The sequence below is a fragment of the Camelus bactrianus genome, chromosome 34, assembly GCF_048773025.1.
Source record: "Camelus bactrianus isolate YW-2024 breed Bactrian camel chromosome 34, ASM4877302v1, whole genome shotgun sequence".
NCBI lineage: Eukaryota > Metazoa > Chordata > Mammalia > Artiodactyla > Camelidae > Camelus > Camelus bactrianus.
In genome coordinates, this window is record NC_133572.1 from 504,279 (window position 1) to 522,669 (window position 18,391).

The 18,391-nt window shown below is 58.9% G+C and overlaps 1 protein-coding gene across 2 annotated transcripts in view; it reads left to right on the plus strand.

Annotated features, from left to right (window-relative positions):
- Positions 1-4,091: 4,091 nt before the first annotated feature.
- Positions 4,092-18,391, plus strand: part of ADA2 (adenosine deaminase 2) — a 41,417-nt gene continuing 27,117 nt past the window's right edge. The window contains exons 1-2 of one of the 2 annotated variants that reach the window (XM_074357547.1): positions 4,092-4,384; positions 4,581-4,731. The gene's annotated coding sequence lies outside the window, so the exon portion shown is untranslated. Of the gene's footprint in view, positions 4,385-4,509; positions 4,732-18,391 lie in introns of those variants that run through there. The other variant, XM_045524093.2, reaches the window with a different exon arrangement.

An 18,391-nucleotide genomic window follows, 5' to 3' on the forward strand; every position in this document is an offset into this window, starting at 1 on the left:
TGCCTGTGACACCCTGCACGTGACGACCCTGCCTGTGACACCCTGCACGTGACACCGGGGGTCCACACGGAGGGCGCGCGTCGGGGACTGCCTGGGGCTGGGCTTGACAGGGACGCAGGGACACAGGGACGCAGCGGCAGAGGAGGCTGCTGGTGGTGTCACTCTGTGACGTGACGATGGTTGAACTACACGTGGCTCTGTAACTTGTACGGTGGCTCTGTTACGTGTCCTCATGTGGTCGTCACGCACTTCCCACGCGATGGCCGCGGCTGTCTCCCGGCGGGTTCAGGAAGCGGAGGCTGTGCTCTGCCCGCGTGGGCAGCCTGAGCCTGGACTGACACCGAGGGCCAGTCCAGCCATGGGGAGGCCTGCTCCTCTGCCTCCTGTGCGGTGTGCCCGGCTGGTCTCCAACGCTGGGACTTTGAGTCACCGAGCAAACAGCACTATCCCCCCAGATCCCCATTTTGAGGAGGGATTTCAGCTGCAAATCTGAGACAGCAGTTTTCCGTGTGTTTTTGTTTTTGTGTATTTGTTTGCAGGTGTATTTAAATACCCTTTCTTTTGGGAGATGGCCACCAGACAGGGAGGGTGCCGAAATCCTCACCTGCTAGTGAGGTAAGTGTCAGTTATTGTCTCCAAATCATCTCGGCCTCACCCGGGTTCAGCCTTAGACAGTTCTCCTGAGTGAGGGAGATTCCATGTCAAGGCTGTTTAATTGGTGGTTGGCATTGTGCCGGCTCATTAGATAATTGTTGCCTCCTTCACCGTGTAACGCAGACCCAGCTTCAGAAGACAGGACTGGAGGAGGGGCTGCTGGGCTGGAGCACAGAGGGGAGAGGTACAGGGTACAGGCACCACTGTGGGGACGGGGGAGTGGGGGGTGCAAACTAAAAGACCCATGAAGGGGAGACCTGCAGCAGAGTGGAGGGCTCGGAGGGGCTCCCTGGAGGCGTCCCTGGAAACTCCCTCAGAAACCAGGGTCCGGAGGAGACAGTGAGGGGCCAGTGGAAGAGCAGGATCAGGACAGACCCTGCGGAGCAGCCTGGCTGGAGGGCGAGGTGAGGATGACTCACGTCCCAGCAGCTCTTTGTCCAAAGGGCTCTGGAGAAAAACGGGAGGGAGGGGGGTGCATGCGCTGGCAGAAACTTGAGCCCGGCCCATCCCAGGTGGAAACAGAGGGGAATGACGTGTCCCCACTCAGGACTCAGGATGGTCAGGATGGGTCCTGGGGTAGGGGGCTGGGCGAGGAGAGGGGGCGGAGGTCACTGCGGCACAAGGTTGTCCAGCCCAAGCAGGCAGGCCACGATTCAGACAGCACCAAACAAACAAAAAAAAACAAAAACAGCACAGTTCATGGTGGAGTCTTCATCCTGTCCTGTGTTGAAGAAGGTTTCCTAGGGAATAAACACCTACCTTGTGAAGAATTCACCCGATGTTCAACAGCAAAAAAAAAAAAAGGGGGGGCCCCCAATATCCACCAACAAGGGGAAAATTAGACAACTCGGACCCTGCCTAAGTCATACTGTGAAGCAGCTAAAAACAAGCGGTGAACTCAGCGGGGAAGGTGAGCCCAGGATGAAGGTGTGGTTCCAGCAGACGTGCAGGCTGAGTGAGGTGGCCTGTGCTCAGTGCACCCCAAGCCGTGGGCGGCAGCAGCCGTGCGCCACAGTGTGGGAAGGATGACAGTGACAGGAACGCTGTCTAAATTTCCAAGATTATCCAGGGCAGGGATGCAGGGTCCAGGGAGTCTGGGGGAGGAGGGGGGATGTTCCTGGCGGGGTCTGGGGAGGCACCGGTGTTGCCACGGGAGCAGGTGGGAACTAGAAACAACGCGCTGCAACTGACGCAGCGGTGTGCTGGGGCTTGTCTGGGGCTCGCAAAGCACTTTCAGACCGGGGGCCATCTCCACGTCCCTGGGAGCCTGCCCAGCTGACGGCGCGTCCACAGGGAGACTGAGGGCTGCCATTGGACACACATGAATCACCAGGAAGACCGCAACCAGCTCCAGGCTCTGGCACCTCTGTGGCCTCATATTGTCTTAGGTCTTTTGCTCAGAAACCCAGTCCCGCCTCATCTCTGCTGTGTGAGCCGAACTGTCCTTTCCTGAGACATCTCCCTGACGCCCTCCGAGCTCATTCACTTTCTCCTGCTGTTCCCCACGGGCGCTGTGTCTGTGCTGGGTCTGTTACCCGCAGTGTCACACCTCCGCTCTGCACCCCCTGAGCAGAGCCTGCCCCACCTCCTTGTCCACCTCTGCACCCCAACACCCCCATTTCCAGAATGGACAGTCCAGTGTTCGCTGTGATCCCCTCTGTTCCAAACTGGGCATTAGAACCTCGGGGTTAGGTAGAGGGTACCAGGAAGGCAGTGGGACAAAACCCAACAAGTCCCAAACAGGCCAGCAGGTGACCGTTTGAACCCACCGAGGAAGCCCCGGCGCTGTGTGTGGACAGGCGCCCCTTGTTTGGCGAGACATACTGGACTGCAGGCTGCAACCTGGTGCACAGGGCCAACCTGAGGCCGGGGAGGACACAGGGGCTGTGCCCGTCGGCTGCGTGGCCTTGCCAGGCTCAGGGAGTCAGAGAACAAACAAGGGTGTTGCCAAGGAGGGTGAATGTCACCCCTGGTCCTCTGCCCCGCCCGTGGGAAGGACCCCTGCAGATCCCTCTCAGAGCCCTTCCTGGGTACCTGGGAGGAGGCACACAGAGCTGCGTGGGCATGCAATCCCGCCAGGCTCCCTGGGTCCCTCCCTCTCGGAGAGGGTGGGACTGGGACAATGGCAGCTGCAGGTGTTCGCCCCCAGGCTGCTCCCGCCTCTGCGTGGGCATCAGCCTGAGGGAGGGAGGGAGGGGAGGATGTGGGGTGTAGACCAGGCCGGATGGAGGAGGGTGCCCAGGTGGAGCTGGGAGAAATGCCCATGTGGGGGCCGGTGGCCTGGTTCTGTGTTCCGGCGGCTCCCTCCTCCCAGCTGCACCCACAGCACCTCTGTCACAGAACCATGGGCCCGAGGGTCCCACATTCTGTGCACTCGCAGCCCCCATGAGCGTGTGCGGTGCCTGAGCCCCATGGCCTCCTCCAGGTGCCCGGTGCGCTAAGCATACCGGCCTCCCTGTGCCTCGTCCCAGGCTGTTTCCCCTGGAGCTGCGGGAGCTCTGCTGGCCTCCCTTCTCTCAGGTCACAGCAGACAGCGATGAAGCCAGAGGCCTTTAGTTGTGGGTTTCACACTCTGGCTGCTCACCTAGGAACGTCCTTGGAATTTATGGGTTTCAGGTGAGAGCCACCTTACCAGACAAATAAGTCCCAGAGCAGCACGACCAGCGGGCCCCCAAAACCAATGGACAGAAGACTTTAGGGGCCAGCTGGGGCACCCCATCGGGGGAAACCCGGGGGGACACTGGTTTGGGGCCCCAGGTGTTCCCTGGGGTGGGATTGGAGGGACCCCGTGCCCCCACCGTGGGGCCTCCCCACTGCTCCTTGGAGGCAGTGCGCTTTCCAAAGTTACTCGGGGAACTTCCGCTCGGGGACGGCGCGGACAGACATCAGAGGACCGACTATCACTTCTGTCTTGCTGCAGGCGAGGAAAACAAGGCCACTTCTCAAGAAATGCACATTTCTCAGAAAATGTTGATACGATGGAAGCAGGCAGCATAAACCACAAAGCAGGACAGTGGGGCCCGCCAGCTCCAGAGCTTCCAGTCAGCGGAGGTGGGCACCCCAGACGGTCATCCTGGGACGATGCTCCCCCGCTAAGCCGTGAGATCCCCTCTCGGAAGGAGATGATCCCGCTGCTGAGATTCAGGTCACCCTCCTGGGGTGGTTCTGACACCTCCAGGCCGCGAAGCCGCCCCAGCCCAGGGTCTGGTGCGTGCTCTCTGGCCATTGCCCACCCTCTCTGGGCCTCAGTTTACTCCTTCATGTCCAGGAGCTTCAAAGGATCATTTCAGGGTTTAGTGAAACAAGGCAAGAATGAGGCCCCCGTAGAGAGCGGAGCTCGCTGATGCTGGTCCCCTTCCTCCAGCTGCCCCCAAGGAGAAGTGGGGGTGCAGGACGACTCAGACCTCCTCACCGCTCAGCGGCAAAGCCCCCCGGCAGCACCCTGACACTGGCACCAGCGTTTGCCCGCTTCTGCTGTGGGGCACCTCCCCAGAGGGCTGGATTTATGTCTCTGTTCTTTCAGCTGAGAAAACAGCTCATGCAAGGTCACAGAACTCGTCCAGGACAGAGCTGGGCTCCAAATCCTGCACTATTAACCCCCGACTTCGCCCAGCAGCAGAACCAGGCACCCGCAGCTTTAGAGCAGGCAGAGCAGCTCCTGGCTCAACTCAGGAGAAATCTGTGCTCTCCTGGGGGCGGAGGGTCAGCTGCATGGGCCCAGAGGCTCAGGGTGAGGGTCGGGGGCCAGCGGGAATGGGGGAGGTGATCTAGGGCTGGGCTGGGGCTCCTGAGGGGAGGGTGGGGGTGGGCTGGGCTGGGCGGGCAGCCCTTCTGAGCTCTCAGATCCGGTGCCGTTCCCGTAAACAAGCAGCCCAGCTCCCTGGAGGGCCTGGGAGCAAAGGCACAGCTCAGCCTCTTCCCTGCAGCTGCTGGCGGAGGTCGCGCCTGGCCACCTCCAGCCGCCCCGAGACGCCCCCCCACCACAGGCCTCAGGAAGTGGGGCCCTGCGATCTCCCCTCCAGCCTCGCCTCCTGCCGAGAGTGTCCTTTGCCAGCACTTCCTGGCCTAATTAACTGGGTAAGGAGTAGCTGGGGGGGTTGGGGATAAAAGCCCTGGGCGCTTGGAGTGGCGGGTTTATGACGGCCGGGCGGCTGCAGCTGGGGACACTCTTGGGGAAGTTGCCTGCTGCGCCCACAGCAGAGCGGGTCCCAAGGTGAGCACAGGAGCCTTGCGTCTGGGGGCCCGGCCAGGGCTTGGCTGGGGCCTGGGGGGCCTGCGTCTGGGGGAAGGGCTGGTCCCAGGCCCCACCCAGGCCCTGGTTTCACCCAGGCTGGGGTGTCCTCGGTGACCACGTGGGACCCAGTTTCGTTTGAATGTGGGACCAGGCAGGGGGCAGCTCCTAATACTGAGTGACAGCATGAGGAAATCTGCGCCAGGCGCCACCCTGACTGCCCCTCAGTGTCCTGGAAAATGCCAGGCACCCAGCAGGGGCCAGAGGAGATGTGAGGCTGACCGAGGTCTGCCCTTCGGGGACACTCAGGGCCAAGGGTCTACCTATCTGTCTGTTTCCTCACTTTGTACTTTTCATCAGTGTCCGGTGGGGAGGGGCCATCGTCTGTCCACCTGCAGGGTGAGGCTTGGGGATGCAGTGTCCAGGCGCTCTGAGCCCACGGCCGGCACTGTCCACAGGCTGGGGGGCCCAGAGCCGGCCCCACGCCCCAGGCCTTTCCAAGGAGGACGCCTGCACCTGCCCGACTGTGCTGAGGGCAGCGCTGTGTCCACTGGGCATCACTGGAGGTCGGGGCCCAGACTCCTGCCCTGCGGTCAAGACTTGCATCTTTTCTGCTTTTCTAAATACAACCAGTTGGCGCCTGGTGCTCAGAGCCCTGCCTGCTCATCGCCCCTGCCCCCTCACTCTTCCCTCTGCAGTCCGCAAAACCCCATCTATTCTCTGGGCCTCCTGTTTCTCTTTCTTTTTCTTCTCCTAGTTTTATTAACATAAGCCTGACGTACAACCTCACATGAGTTTAAGGTGTACAACACGGTGCACGTGAGGACCAGGTACCGCCTCTCGCTCCGCGTTTGCCCTCTGCCCCTCAGGAGCCCGCGTCCCTGGCCCCAGGCGCGCACCCCCCTACTCCCCACCCCCACCCCCGGCCTTCTGCCTCCAGGGAGAAAGACCACAGAGGGCTGTGCACAGATCTCAGCATGGACAGATCAGAAGCAGTTCTTTCCTTCTCACTCAGCAGGTGCTCCTGATGGAGGAGTGAAAGGAGGCTCTTCCATGTGGTCAGCTCAACGTGGAGCCTCAGGGCTGGGCGTCCTGGTCCAGCTCAGGGAACTGAAGCCGCAGACGTCAGGGTGGCTGCTCTGGGCCAGGCAGTTATGGGAGACACAGAGTCTGGAGAGGACCTGCAGGGAGTCAGGGTGCCGTTGGGAGCAGCAAAGCTAGAGCCGTGTGGCGCCAGGAGTCTTGACACAGACCCAGACATGTGCTGGGCCAGCGAGTGTCCACTGGTCCTGGGTTTGCCGCGCTCCTGCAGGTGTCGGCCCCTGCCGGAACCGGGGACGCTGCTCTCTCTGAAGAGGACAAACTCACCCATCCCCACGGGCCGGCTGCATTCTCACCCACACGCTTCTGTCTGTTACAGCTCACTTATCTATGCACTTACGCGCCATCTGTGCTCAAGTGGGGTTCGCGGCAGTCGGTGGGTGGTGGAGCAGCACCAGAAACCAGAGCAGGCGAGCAGCTCCGAGCTGCGTGGTGGCGGCTCCCCTCCCTGCCCTGTCCCCACGCGCAGCCTTGCTCAGGTGTGCTCAGCTTTCCCGCATCAGGAGTGCTCTGCCTCCTTCTGGGCTGAGGACTACTGGCCCTGCTCCAAGGTCCAGCATGGTCACCCTCCCCCCACCACAGCCAGCGTCCACAGTTGGGGCCAGATGCCTCTCCTGCACCCTCAGAGCGCCCATGAGCCCCTCCAGAGGGAGGCCCCGACCTCATCCCCGAGTCCCCGGGGGCTGGTGCAGCGCCCCCACCAAGTGTTCGCTGCTAACAATTATATTGCACTTAACTATGTGCCGGGACCACGTTAACCATCTGACGTGTTCTCTCATTTAAGTCTCACATTTACCCTGCGACTCGTGCTGTTATTATGCCCATTTTATAGATGAAGAAGCTGAGGTCCTGGATCCTGCCCCAAGGCCCCTGGAGGTGGAGCCAGCTTCCAGCTCAGGCCCCTGGAGGGTGGGAGGCATTTTCTGTGTGTGGCCTTTTCTTGAAATCATCTTTCTCCATAACCAGATTGTGAGCCCTGGAAGGAACAGGGAGGTCTTCCCAGCTCCCACAGTGCTTTCCCTGCAGGGGACCTTGGGGACGATTTCTGGCAGTGGTAGATGGAGCTTTGCGACGCCCTCATTGGTGGTTGGTTTGATCACACGGTGGGACCCGCGGCCACGGGACTCTCGCTCCCACTTCCACAGCCAAGGAAGCAGCTGCACAGACTTGGGGGCTGCTCGGCCGCAGGGCAAGGGCAGGTGCAGAGCGGACTCCTACACCCGCCATTTCCCTGTTCATTAAAGAGAGTCACCTCGGTTCTGCAAACAAGGGGTTACCAAGGCCCAGAGCGGGAGCTTTTCCCCAGGACAGTGCCTGGGGTCATCAGAGCTGCTGCCCTGGAAGGAAGGCCTGGGGACATCCTTCCTCCTGACTCCGCCGTGAGCACGGCCTTGGTTCGGACTCCCCGGGGCAGCCAAGACTCCCAGCCCATAGTGGCCACTCTCAACCAGCGGGACGGTGCCCTCCTCACCTCGGGGACACGGAGCCAGCTCTAGAGACATCCTGATTGTCATCCTGGGGCCCACACCAAGGAATCACCTGGCCTCAAGCATCAGAAGTGCTGAGGCTGAGAACCTGCCCAACTCAGAGGGGGAGGGAAGACCCGAACTGTCCCCCCACCCCCCAGGCCTCACTGGGAGGGGCATTCAGGCCTCAGGCCTGGCCTCAGCACCTTTACTCCGCCACCTGCACCGTCCACTTCCCATCTGATGTTTCCCTCTGGCCTCCCACAGAATTCAAAACCCGAAATGATTTTATTGAGCACCAGAGGGGCCGCGGTGGAATGCTGATGTTTCATGTCCTACCTTACTTTAACGCTGCCTCCTCACTTAACCTCACCTGGAAGATAAAGAGGGGTTACATTTTACCAGTGAGGCCACCGAGGCTCAGAGAGGTTGTGTAACAGGTCCAAGGTCACACAGCCATGCCAGCCTCCAGCCCAGCTCTCCTGCTGCTCCCACGAAACAGCACGGGGCTGTGCAGACGAATATGACACAGTCGGCAAGTGGAAGGCAGTTTGTTTTCCTCAGAAAAGACCATCCCCTGCCTTGTGACCAGGAGAGCAGGCCAAGCTCCGAGGAAACGTACAAGCCTGCAGGCAAAGACAGGCTGGTGTATCCTAGTCGCAGGGCCTTCCGCTTCTCAGAACACAGGTGAGCCAGCAGCACACGAGCTGAACGTCTTAAGTGCAGAGGAAACCTCTGGGGATCTCCCCACCCAGCGCAGGGCACCCCCCAGGCCCTCCAGGACAAGGCCTGTGCTGGTGCCGACACGGGCGCTGGGGGCTTGTTAGACAGACCGACCCGGAGCTCTGACTGCCAGCCCCGGAGTCTGTCGTGATGGCCTTAATTTTGTTAATGAGTGTGTGGGTGTGTGCGTGTGTGTGGGTGCGACTAGGATACACCAGCCTGTCTTTGCCTGCAGGCTTGTACGTTTCCTCAGAGCTTGGCCTGCTCTCCTGGTCACAAGGCAGGGGATGTGGCCTTTATTCAAGGTTGGAGCTGGGCCTAGGCCTCCTCCCTGCAGTCTGGACAGAGGGGCCCCCCCAGGCTCTGCTCAGATAAACCCCTCCTCACGGTTTTCCTGGGCCTGGCACGGGACTCCGGGCCAAGTGGCCGGACACTGTCTCCAGGGCTGTGGTGGGGCCATGAACTCAGTGCCGTTTCCTCGGGGGGGCCCCCGGGCTCCGTGATCACTCTCAGAAAGCGCCACTATTTTGTTTGCAGTGGCTCCGGGGGAGGGGCCGGGCTCCTCCACGTGCTGCACTGGCCCCATCGTGGGCAGCGGGCACGGGAGGGGACCCCGAGAGGGGACCGCGGGAGGGGACCGGCAGGCTGCAGCTGCTGCTGAGGGAGGTTGGCTTCAGGGAGGAGTGAAGCGAGAAGGAGTGGGACTTGGGGACCGAGGTGTCGTGGGGGAGGAGGGAGCAGCTGGTGACTTGTTTATCTGCTCAGCTGTTCTGTGTCCAGGAGCCTGAGAGAGACAGAGGCAGCTGGGAGCAGACTGGCCCTTGTGGTCCCGCCCCAGCCACAGGATCTGAAACCCAAGCAAAACCACCAGAGTGACCCTATGGGGCTGCCCTCCCACCCCCTGCTCGGAAGGGTCTCTTTGGGGCCCATATGCTAGTTTCTGTTGTGCAAATTCCTCGCTTCCTCCTTCCTGCCCCACGGTGGAGTGGCACAAACTCAGTCTTCCTGGCCCTGGGTCTGCTGCGTCCCCTGTGTGAGCTGGCCCGGTTCTCGGGGGCCAAACCAGCTACCTCCAGGCTTGGCACCGCCCGACCAAACCCGTGATAGACACCAAGCCCCCTCGCTTTTCCCAGGGCCGACTTCAACTGCCCAAGAACCGGGCAGCCTCGCCCACCAGCCCCCTTCAGGCCTGCCTTGGGTCTCATTTACCTGCCGCACTGCTGGGGGCTGGGCTGGACGGCAGCTCCCACCCTCGGCCCAGCCTGCAGAGCAGCTGGGCTCCCTCACAGCGCGGTTCCCAGGGTTTGCTTGTTTCCCCTTTGGCTCTTCCTCTGCCTCACTATTTTCTCGTTGAGAGCGTGTGCTGGAACTTCCACCAGCCAGTCCCTTTCCCTCCTCCCCGCTCTCAGCACAAAGCTGGCACCTCTGCTGACAAAGGGTCTGCTTCTCGGGCACGGGCCAGTGGCGGGGACTGTCACCGTCTCCGACGCCGTCAGTGGCCACTGGCACTTGAAGCAGCCGGAACGACATCTCAGAAGCCCCACAGTCCCAGCTTCTGCTCTGGGCACGAGGCCCCTCAGAGCTGCGAGGTGCCCACGGGCGGGAAGGACGAAAAGACTGAGCGATCCAGGACAGAGGGAACGCAGTCAGATGCCCGTCTGCGGGTTGAGGGCAAAGGGACTGTCGCGGGAGAGGCTGCGGGAGCGGAAGGCCTGGCCTCTCGGTGGTCCTTGCTCTGCTGCTAACAAGTCGGGTGGTCCGGGCAGACAAGCCCCTCTGAGTGGGTCCCAGCCTCCGTTTCTGGGTCCTTTTCTGCTGACGGATATTCTCCTTTTAATTATTGGGTTTTTTTGGGGGGTGTAGGTAACTAGGTTTATTTATTCTCAGAGGCGGCGCTGGGGATTGGACCCGGGACCTCCTGCATGCTAAGCACACACTCTACCATTGAGTGCTACCCTCCCCCCCCAGGTTTTTCTCCTTTTAGGATGCTAATATCTTTGTCTACAGCCCATTTCCTTCTCCAAAGACCAGGTAGCCCAGTAAAATCACCGCCCAGTGGTGTCAGTGACACAGCCCTTTCCTGAACCCAGGTGCTCCCCCGAAGCCCCAGGCAGAACTCCCAGGTGAGGGAGCTCTGGAAGTTTCGCTCCCTCTGGGTCAGGGGCTCCAAAGGCAGAGGTGCCAGAGGACCACCTTCCTGAGCATTTCCTGTGTGGATGTCACCAGTCCCCTCCCCCACGTCCTCCTTCCCCAGCAGAGGCTCCCTGAGCTCCTCTTTCCAGAAGCAAGGCCAGGGCTCCTGGGCACCAGATGGAGTTCCATTCGGTTTACCAGATGGGTTTAGAGCACTTACTCTGTGAGTGGTGTTGCTGGACCCAAAGGAGAACAGAAACACAAGCACACGCTGGTCCCCGTGGAGCCAACTGAGCTGCAGGTGGGCTGGAAGCCATTAGAGGACAGCTCTACCCCACACCTCCCCATCCTCCCTGCAGCCTGAGAGGACGCAGGAAGGGAAATCATCCCGTTGACTGACGAATGCCTTCAAAGGTGACAGTGGAACTTCTTCCTTACATTTAAGAAAACTGGCAACGAGAAGTGTATTTAAGCAGGTGGTCCTTACACGCGTTTTGTCAGCTGCGTTTGGCATCGTAACAGCAGCAGTGGCTGCTCTTGTCTCCTGAGTCCCCGCTGCGCCCACCCCACCGCACGTTCTGGCCGATACGTTACATACACTGTCTTACTGGCTTCCTTTATGAGAGAGGTGCTGTTACAACCTCCATCTTCACGGGGGTGGGGTAATTTACACTCATGTTTCCAGTTTTGGGGGGAGTCGGTCTTTGAGGTCGTGTCTGCTTTACCCCCAAGGCCGGGCCGACTGGAGAAATGCCAGGCAGTCCAGGCCGATCCCTGGGCGGCGATGCCCGAAGGCCCAGCCCTGCAGTTCCTGCCCCAGACTTTCTCCACGAGGAAATCCAGCACCTGCCCCCGATGCTCCAAAGCTGGCTGGGGTCCAGCCTCCGCTCTCTGTGCTGCTGGTGGCGTCAGCCCAGATGACACTCTGCCCCCGCAGTGCCAGCGTGGGGCTTTCTGGTCAGTGCAGGCAGCCAGCCTTCTGGGGTTGACTTTGTTGTTTGCTCATGTCCATTGGTTTTTTTCTTTCTTAGGGTAATTAGGTTCATGTATTTATTTATTTTAGAGGAGGTGCTGGGGCTTGAACCCACGACCTCGGGCATGCTAATCATGCACTCTGCCACTTGAGCTGTACCCTCAACCCTGATTTATTCTTTAATCGAACACCTATTGTGTGCGAGGCCCCGTGGCAGTGATGGGGGCTTGGGCGGCACAGGAGCCAGCATGACCGCCTTCCTCAGGGAGCTTACCGCCTCCGAATGTGTCCGTCAAGGCTGCACTTTTGGCCACTTCTTTTCCCATAGGAGCTGAGTGATAATTTGGTCTCATTCCATAAAGTAGTTCACTGGTATTTTATGAAGTTTGTGCTAAATCTGTTAGTTGTCCCGGGAAGCATCACCCTCAGGGTTTTTTTCTTTTAACTTTAAAATTCCTAGAAAATCATATTGACTTGCTGTTTTTTTATTATTTTAATTTTTAAAAATTTTTTTCCCAGTTTTTTTAGTTGAGGTATGGTCAGTCCACAATGTTATGTCCATTTCTGGTGCACAGCGTCACGTTTCAGTCTTGCATGCACATATGTATATTCCTTTTCATGTTCTTTTTATTATAGTTACTACAAGGTATTGAATGTAGTTCCCTGTGCTGTACAGTATAAACTTGTTTATCTATTTTATACATACCAGTCAGTATATGCAAATCTCGAACTCCCAGTTTATCCCTTCCCACTCTTTCCCCCCCTTGGTAACCATAAGTTTGTTTACTGTGTCTGGGAGTCTCTCTCTGTTCTGTAAATAAGTTCACATGTGTCGTTTTTTTAGATTCCACATATAAGCGATAAAACATGATATTTTTCCTTCTCTGTCTGATTTACTTCACTTAGAATGATGGTCTCCAGGTCCATCCATGTTGCTGCAAATGGCATTATTTTATTATTTTTTATGGCTGAGTAGTATTCCATTGTATAAATACACCACAGCTTCTTTACCCAGTCATCTGTTGATGGACATTCAAGTTGTTTCCATGTCTTGGCTGTTGTAAATAGTGCTGCTATGAACACTGGGGTGCTTTTGGAATTAGAGTTCACTCCAGGTATACGCCCAGGAGCGGGACTGCTGGGTCACAGGGTAAGCCTATTCTTAGTGTTTTGAGGAGTCTCCATGCCGTTTTCCATAGTGGCTGCATCAGTTTACATTCCCACCAGCAGGACCACCCTCAGCTTTGACCCTCATGGTCAGGGAGGACTTTCTACTCTGGTGAATGTCGCTAACCTCAGGCTCCAGTCTCGCTGCTGGTTACCATTTTTTCCAGCTTTGCTGGGACACAATCGGCACATTGCACCGAGTGTTGAGTGGTGCGTGTTTCCCTTACTGTGCTTTTACCTCTGCTCCTCCGCCTGCTGGGACGGATGCCCGGGAGGGGCTTCTGCTCTTCTGTGTAGGGTCTGCCTGTGTCTTCATCTCCAGGACGCAGTGAGGAGCCTGCCGTGGCCGTCCGGCCTCAGAACCAGTGCTGCCTGGTCTGGGTATCGGGGTCTCCCAGTCTCTAAGCTCATTCTAGCCTCAAAGAGTCCAGGCTGAAACAGCAAGAGAGGGGACCAGGTGGGCAAAACAGGACCAACAGGGGCCCTGGCTTCAAGTCTCCACCCCACGGTCACCTTCATTCAGTTTATAAACTTTGCACGATGAAAGGTTTTCCCCCCACTTTTACTGTATTTGAAACACAGTCTATTGATACTTGATATTTTGCTGTATTTGCTCCATCCATCATCCACCTGTTTACCTACCTGTCTTCATGTCTGTGTATCTGAATCCTCTTAAAGTAAATTACACACACAGTGGCTTCAATCCTTCAAATATTTCCCCAGAAAGTGAGGATGTTGGCCTTATAAGCACAATGCCATTGTCACACCTAACAAAATGAGAATAATTTTTGATTCAATCTAACAACAAGGCCATACTCACATTTCCCATTTGCCCCCAAATATCTTTTGAAGCTGGTTTCTTGAAATCAAGGCTCGTGCGTTGCATTCTGTTGATCTTGAATCTATTTCAATCCAAAATAATCGATTCTCCTTTTAGTGTGTCTTTGACTCTGGAAGATACAGCTCTGTTCTCTTGTGTAGTATTCCATACTGTAAATTTGTCTAATTATGTCCCTGTTGGGTCATTTCACTTGTTCCTTTATCTGTACGTTTCTAAACTGCGCATCAAACCTAAAAGGCCTGATTAGATTCCGATTAAAACGTCTTGGCAAGAACACACCCCAGGTGCAGGCTCTGGTTCCATCTTATAGTGGGGGTGCCATTGGGAGGCTGTCTCCAGGGTGGGCGAGGGGGGCTGGCCTTCCCCTAGCAGGTTACTGGGATGAATCTCAGCTTGTGTGCCACGCAGAAGGGTCTTCCCTTACCAGCTGGGGGCTTGAGAGGTGGGCTCAGACTGAGGACTCTGGTGCAAAAGCCCCACTGCCAGAGAGCAGCCAGCTGGAGAGCTGCGAGTTACAGCTTAAGGACCTGCCCGGGAGCAAGGCGGCAGGAGGACAGAGACCAGCGCTGCAGGCCGTCGGCCTCTCGGTCTCGGGCAGGGTCCCTGTCTGTGAAATGGGGACTGTTGTTGCCCACTTAGCGGAGGGGCCTTGGGGATCAGCACCGATGGACAGGACACCCCAGGGACACCGGGCTGCTCCGCGGATGGAAGCTCATGCTCCGCTGGCTAAAGCTCTGGGCCCGGCGACGGTGGGTGTGCTTCGGGGCTGGCCCTTATCACCCCAGCACTGGGGACACTGAACCCCGTTCCCCCCAGGTGCTGGGCGAGGTGAGGCCTGGAGCAGCTGGAGCCTTCCCGACAAAGGGGCTTTTAATTCTCTAATTAGAAGTGGTGGGTTGGAGGCTGGCAGCACGCAAAGACACTTCACGGGTCTGCAAAGCCAGCGTGTGACGTGTGACGTGTGACGTGTGACGCAGGCCGCCTGCTTGTGGGTGTGACCCAGGTTGCTGGTGCTCGGACCTGCTGAGGTGGGTCTGCCCTTGGCTGTGTCCTTGGTTTGCCCCGCAGCCCTTCATGAACCAGTTTTTAGGGCATATCATTTACACAAAATCTCTGGAGTTAAGATAAGGAAAAACTCATCTCTTGAGATTTAAAAACAAACATTTAAACATCAGGTGGTTGACTGTAGCTTTGAACATGAGAAATGCACCCCCAAAATATGGTAACGAATTGAGTAGGTGGTGGAAGACAGGGGGCTGTCCTGGTGTTGGCCACAGGACTCGGGGTTTTGGTTCCAAATAACAGAATGAGTAACTAAAGTGGCCCAAACAACAGGGCATCTGATCTCAGGACAGGAGGTCCGGAAGGAGGCGTCTGGGCCACCAGGCAGCGCAGCAGGCTCGGGGCTCTGTCCAGCCTCTCTGTGGTCCTCCTGGCTTTGCCCGCGTGATCCCCAGGTGGCTGCAGCCGCGCCGAGTGTCACATACCACTGTGATAATGAGCAAAGATGGCGGGGAAGGGAGGGGTCTGCTCCAAAAGCCCCCAGCCAATGTCACCATCCATCCTCTTGTGTCTCTGTCTAGGCAGGTCACTCGCCTGCTCCGAGCCAATCACTGTCCAAGAAGCCGGGTCCCCGGGGCTGGGTCCACCTCCCCTGGAGGCATTACACTCTGAACAAAAGCATAAGGGGCAAAGCGGGAAGTGGTGGACAACCCGCATCCTCGGTAACTAAGTCGTCCTCTGATCAGCTGTCAAGAGCGCCCAGGGAGAGAGGCGTCTGAGTCCAGCAAACACACAGAAACCAGAAGGAAGGTTTGAGAAGGGCCCCCCGTGTGCAGAGAGGAGAACCCCAAGGAGAGCGAAGAAGTGAGCCCGCGTCCGGGACAAACCCTAATTACGAAGCTTCTAAACAGGACGTGTGGCTTTGCTTTCAGGGAGGGTCGCCCAAGTGAAGAGATTGGCTCCTTTTTGGTGAAAACCATGAATTAACTTTGTGAGAACAGAGTGGCCCAAGGCCCTCTGCCTGGAGCCTGGAGCCAGGCGTCGGGCCGTGGTCCGGGACCCTCCCAGCTCCCCACTGGTTTCAGAGGGACTGGGAGCTCCTGCCTGTCTGGCAGGGGCAGCTCCTGGTTTCGCCTTGTGTGAAGGAGGGTACGGTTTTGCCCAATCTTCTGATCTTTCCAGAGAAGTTAAAATTTTAAAGTTTTATGTGAAATTGTCTCATTTTAAAAAGCTAGCAACATTTTAAAAAATATTTAAAGCATGGTGGACAGGCTCCAACACCTGTGGGTCAGATCCTGACCCACAGGTGAACGGGCTCCGGGGAGGTCACTGGGGTGACGAGGATGTCCTAACGTGTGTTCACTCCAGTGGCCGCACAGCTGGGCTTTGTGAATCTGCTGCACAGCGTTGACCTGTGCACTCGGAACTCACGAGGCACGTGACATGTAACATGCTCCGTGGTGAAGGATGAGGACGGCGGCCTGCGGCCACGGTCAGCTCTGTGGATGCATCTCCCGCCTCAGGCCGCTCACGTCCTGGTTTTGGTTTTGTAAAGGCACCAGCCCTGCCCCCGGGGCCCTTGATCGTGGCCAGGGGATGACTTCCCCAGCTCTGAGGAGGTGTTGCTGGTCGTCCACCGGCTCCTCAGAACCCACATCATCGTGGGGGGTGGGGGGCAGTGCAGGGTTCCCACGGGGGCACTGGGGCTCACCTCCCCCTCCTGGTGGCCAGCCCCCCTGGTCGGGAAGGGCGGAGACAGCACCTGGGAGATGGGCGAGGCGTGTATGAGGAGTGTGGTTAAGGTCCCAGGTGGTCACGCTTGTCGCTAGGAGTTCTGGCCACGCAGGCACGGGGGCCGTGGGAGCATCCTCCCGTTGCCCACCGCCGGGGGAGGAGGGCCATCACCAACACCCAGGGGGCCCAAGGAAGGGGGTCCCCACACCCCCGAGGGCCGGGGGCCCTGAAATGCTCAGGTTTGAGTGCAGCGAGGTGTGGGGGGCGCGTCCGGGGGCCTGGCTCTGTGGGCCGGCCCTGCTGGCGGAGGGTGTGGACTGCAGCTTCCTGGGGAGCTCAGACGTGGGCTCCTTTTTCTTGGGAATCCAGGGAGGGCTGATTACATCCTCCGTGTCTCTTGAGCCAGATTCGCGCTGGTGCCCGTGGGAGTCACAGCGGGAGACACAGGGGAAGTCGGGTGAGGGTGCTGTGGCCCTCCAGCCCCCGGCTGCGGTCGGCTCGTCTGCCCCTGGCAGTGGGCATCGCCCTGGCGCCTGTGGCCCTCAAGGAGCCCCAGGCTCCAGAAGCTCGGGCTCAGTCACTCTCCTGGCGCATCCCCGCTCCATCCCTGGAAGGGCCCTGGGGCCCTCAGTCACCTTCTTAAGTCACCTGGTTCAGGCAGGTCTGCAGGACACTCCAGACGCAGCACCTGAACTGAAGGCACTTTGGCCACCGCTAGGGCCGGGCGCTGCCCTGCGGAGGCCCCGCTTGAGGGCCCACAGCACACCTGGACCCCTAGGAGGGGCTGCAGCCTTCCCCAGGCTAACGGGCCGCCCGAGGGCGGAGTGGGGCCTGTGGGGTCGAGGAGGGGTGGGGGCCTGCCTGCAGGCCCAGGCCAGTTGGGACCCTGGACCCTAAAATTCAGGGCGGAGAGACGTGCGTCAGGTCCTCAGTTCCGTGTGTGCTCTGTTCTCCCCTCTGATTTTCCGGGTTCTCCAGGGCCCCCCTTCCCTCCCTGCCCACATCCTGTGGGCTGAGGCCAGTGCAGCCAGGAAGCGACCCCGGGCCCCCAAACAAGCCGGCCCTTGCGACCTGCAGCCAGGCTCGGGGCGGGCCGGGCGGGCGGGTGTGAGCCTGGGGTGTCTGCAGAGGGCGGGGCTGCCTTTCCTGGCCCAGCCTCGGGGGAAAGTGTCCGTTCAAAGGGGGTGCGGCGGGGGCCTATGGCGAACAAGCGAGGTCCACAGTTGTCTTGAGGTTTTAGAAACTGGAAGTGAAACTCTGGAGACCTCGAGTCGTCCGTGTGAGGAAGGCTTGCTGACTGGCTCTCACTCAGCTGAGGCCAGCGCGTGCCTCAGCCCCCGCGGGGCCCTCCTCTCCCCTCTCTCGGATTTCCAGCAGCCCCTGGAGACTGACCACCCAGAGAACTCGGTTCCACGTGGCCTGGCCATGTTCCTGTTGTTTCACAGGGGTCTGTCCGGCCCCCAGCAAGAACTGCGAGCTCCCTCAGGGCCGGGATGGAGTGTGTCTGTCCCTCCGCCTCCAGGGACCTCCTGCTTAGACCAGACGCTGTCTGCGGGGCCCTGCCTTGAAGGAGGGGTCTTTCCCTGTCAACAAAGGACAAGACAGACCAGCCTGGGACTTTGCAGGGGCTCCGTAACTCCAGGCTCCACCTGCTGGTTCTGAGCCACCGCCGCCTTCCCGTCCAGGCACTTGCTTCACCCAGTGAAGCGGCCTGAAGTTACGAGCTCGTCACCCAGAGGGCTGCGGGCAGAGTCGGGTCCCCAGATTCATGTGCTGAAGCTCTGAACCCTGGACCTTGGGGTGGGGCTGGCCTTGGAGGTGGGCCTTTGCAGTCGTGACTAGGGTACACGAGGCTGTCAGAGTGGGTCCTCATAAGGAGGGGACATTTGGACAGAGAGACCAAGGTGCACGCACAGAGGAGGGCCACGTGGGGGTACAGCAAGAAGGCAGCCTCTCTAAGCCGAGGAGGGAGGCCACAGGAGGAGCCAAACCAGCAGACACCTTCATCTGGGACTTTCAGCCTCCAAAACCGAAAAAATGAATGTCTATCATTTAAGCCGCCCGCCCACCCCGTGCTGTGGCAGGGCCCGTGAACTAATGCAGACAGAGAGGTTGAGACCCCAGGAGGGAAGTGTCTTGTGCTGCAGGTTAAGGTCCAGGGTTCTGGAAATCCCCCGCTGGGTCACGCACCCACGTGCGTGGGGGTGGCGGGGGGGGTGTGGATCCCCATCGAGAATCCTCTCGGGATCCTGGCCCCCACGCCCCCGACTCGCACTCTGCCCCCTATCGCACCCAGGTGACACTGGCGTGGCCTCACGCTGTGAGGAAGGGCAGGCTCACCCTGCTTGTGGTCCAGGCGGCCCCAG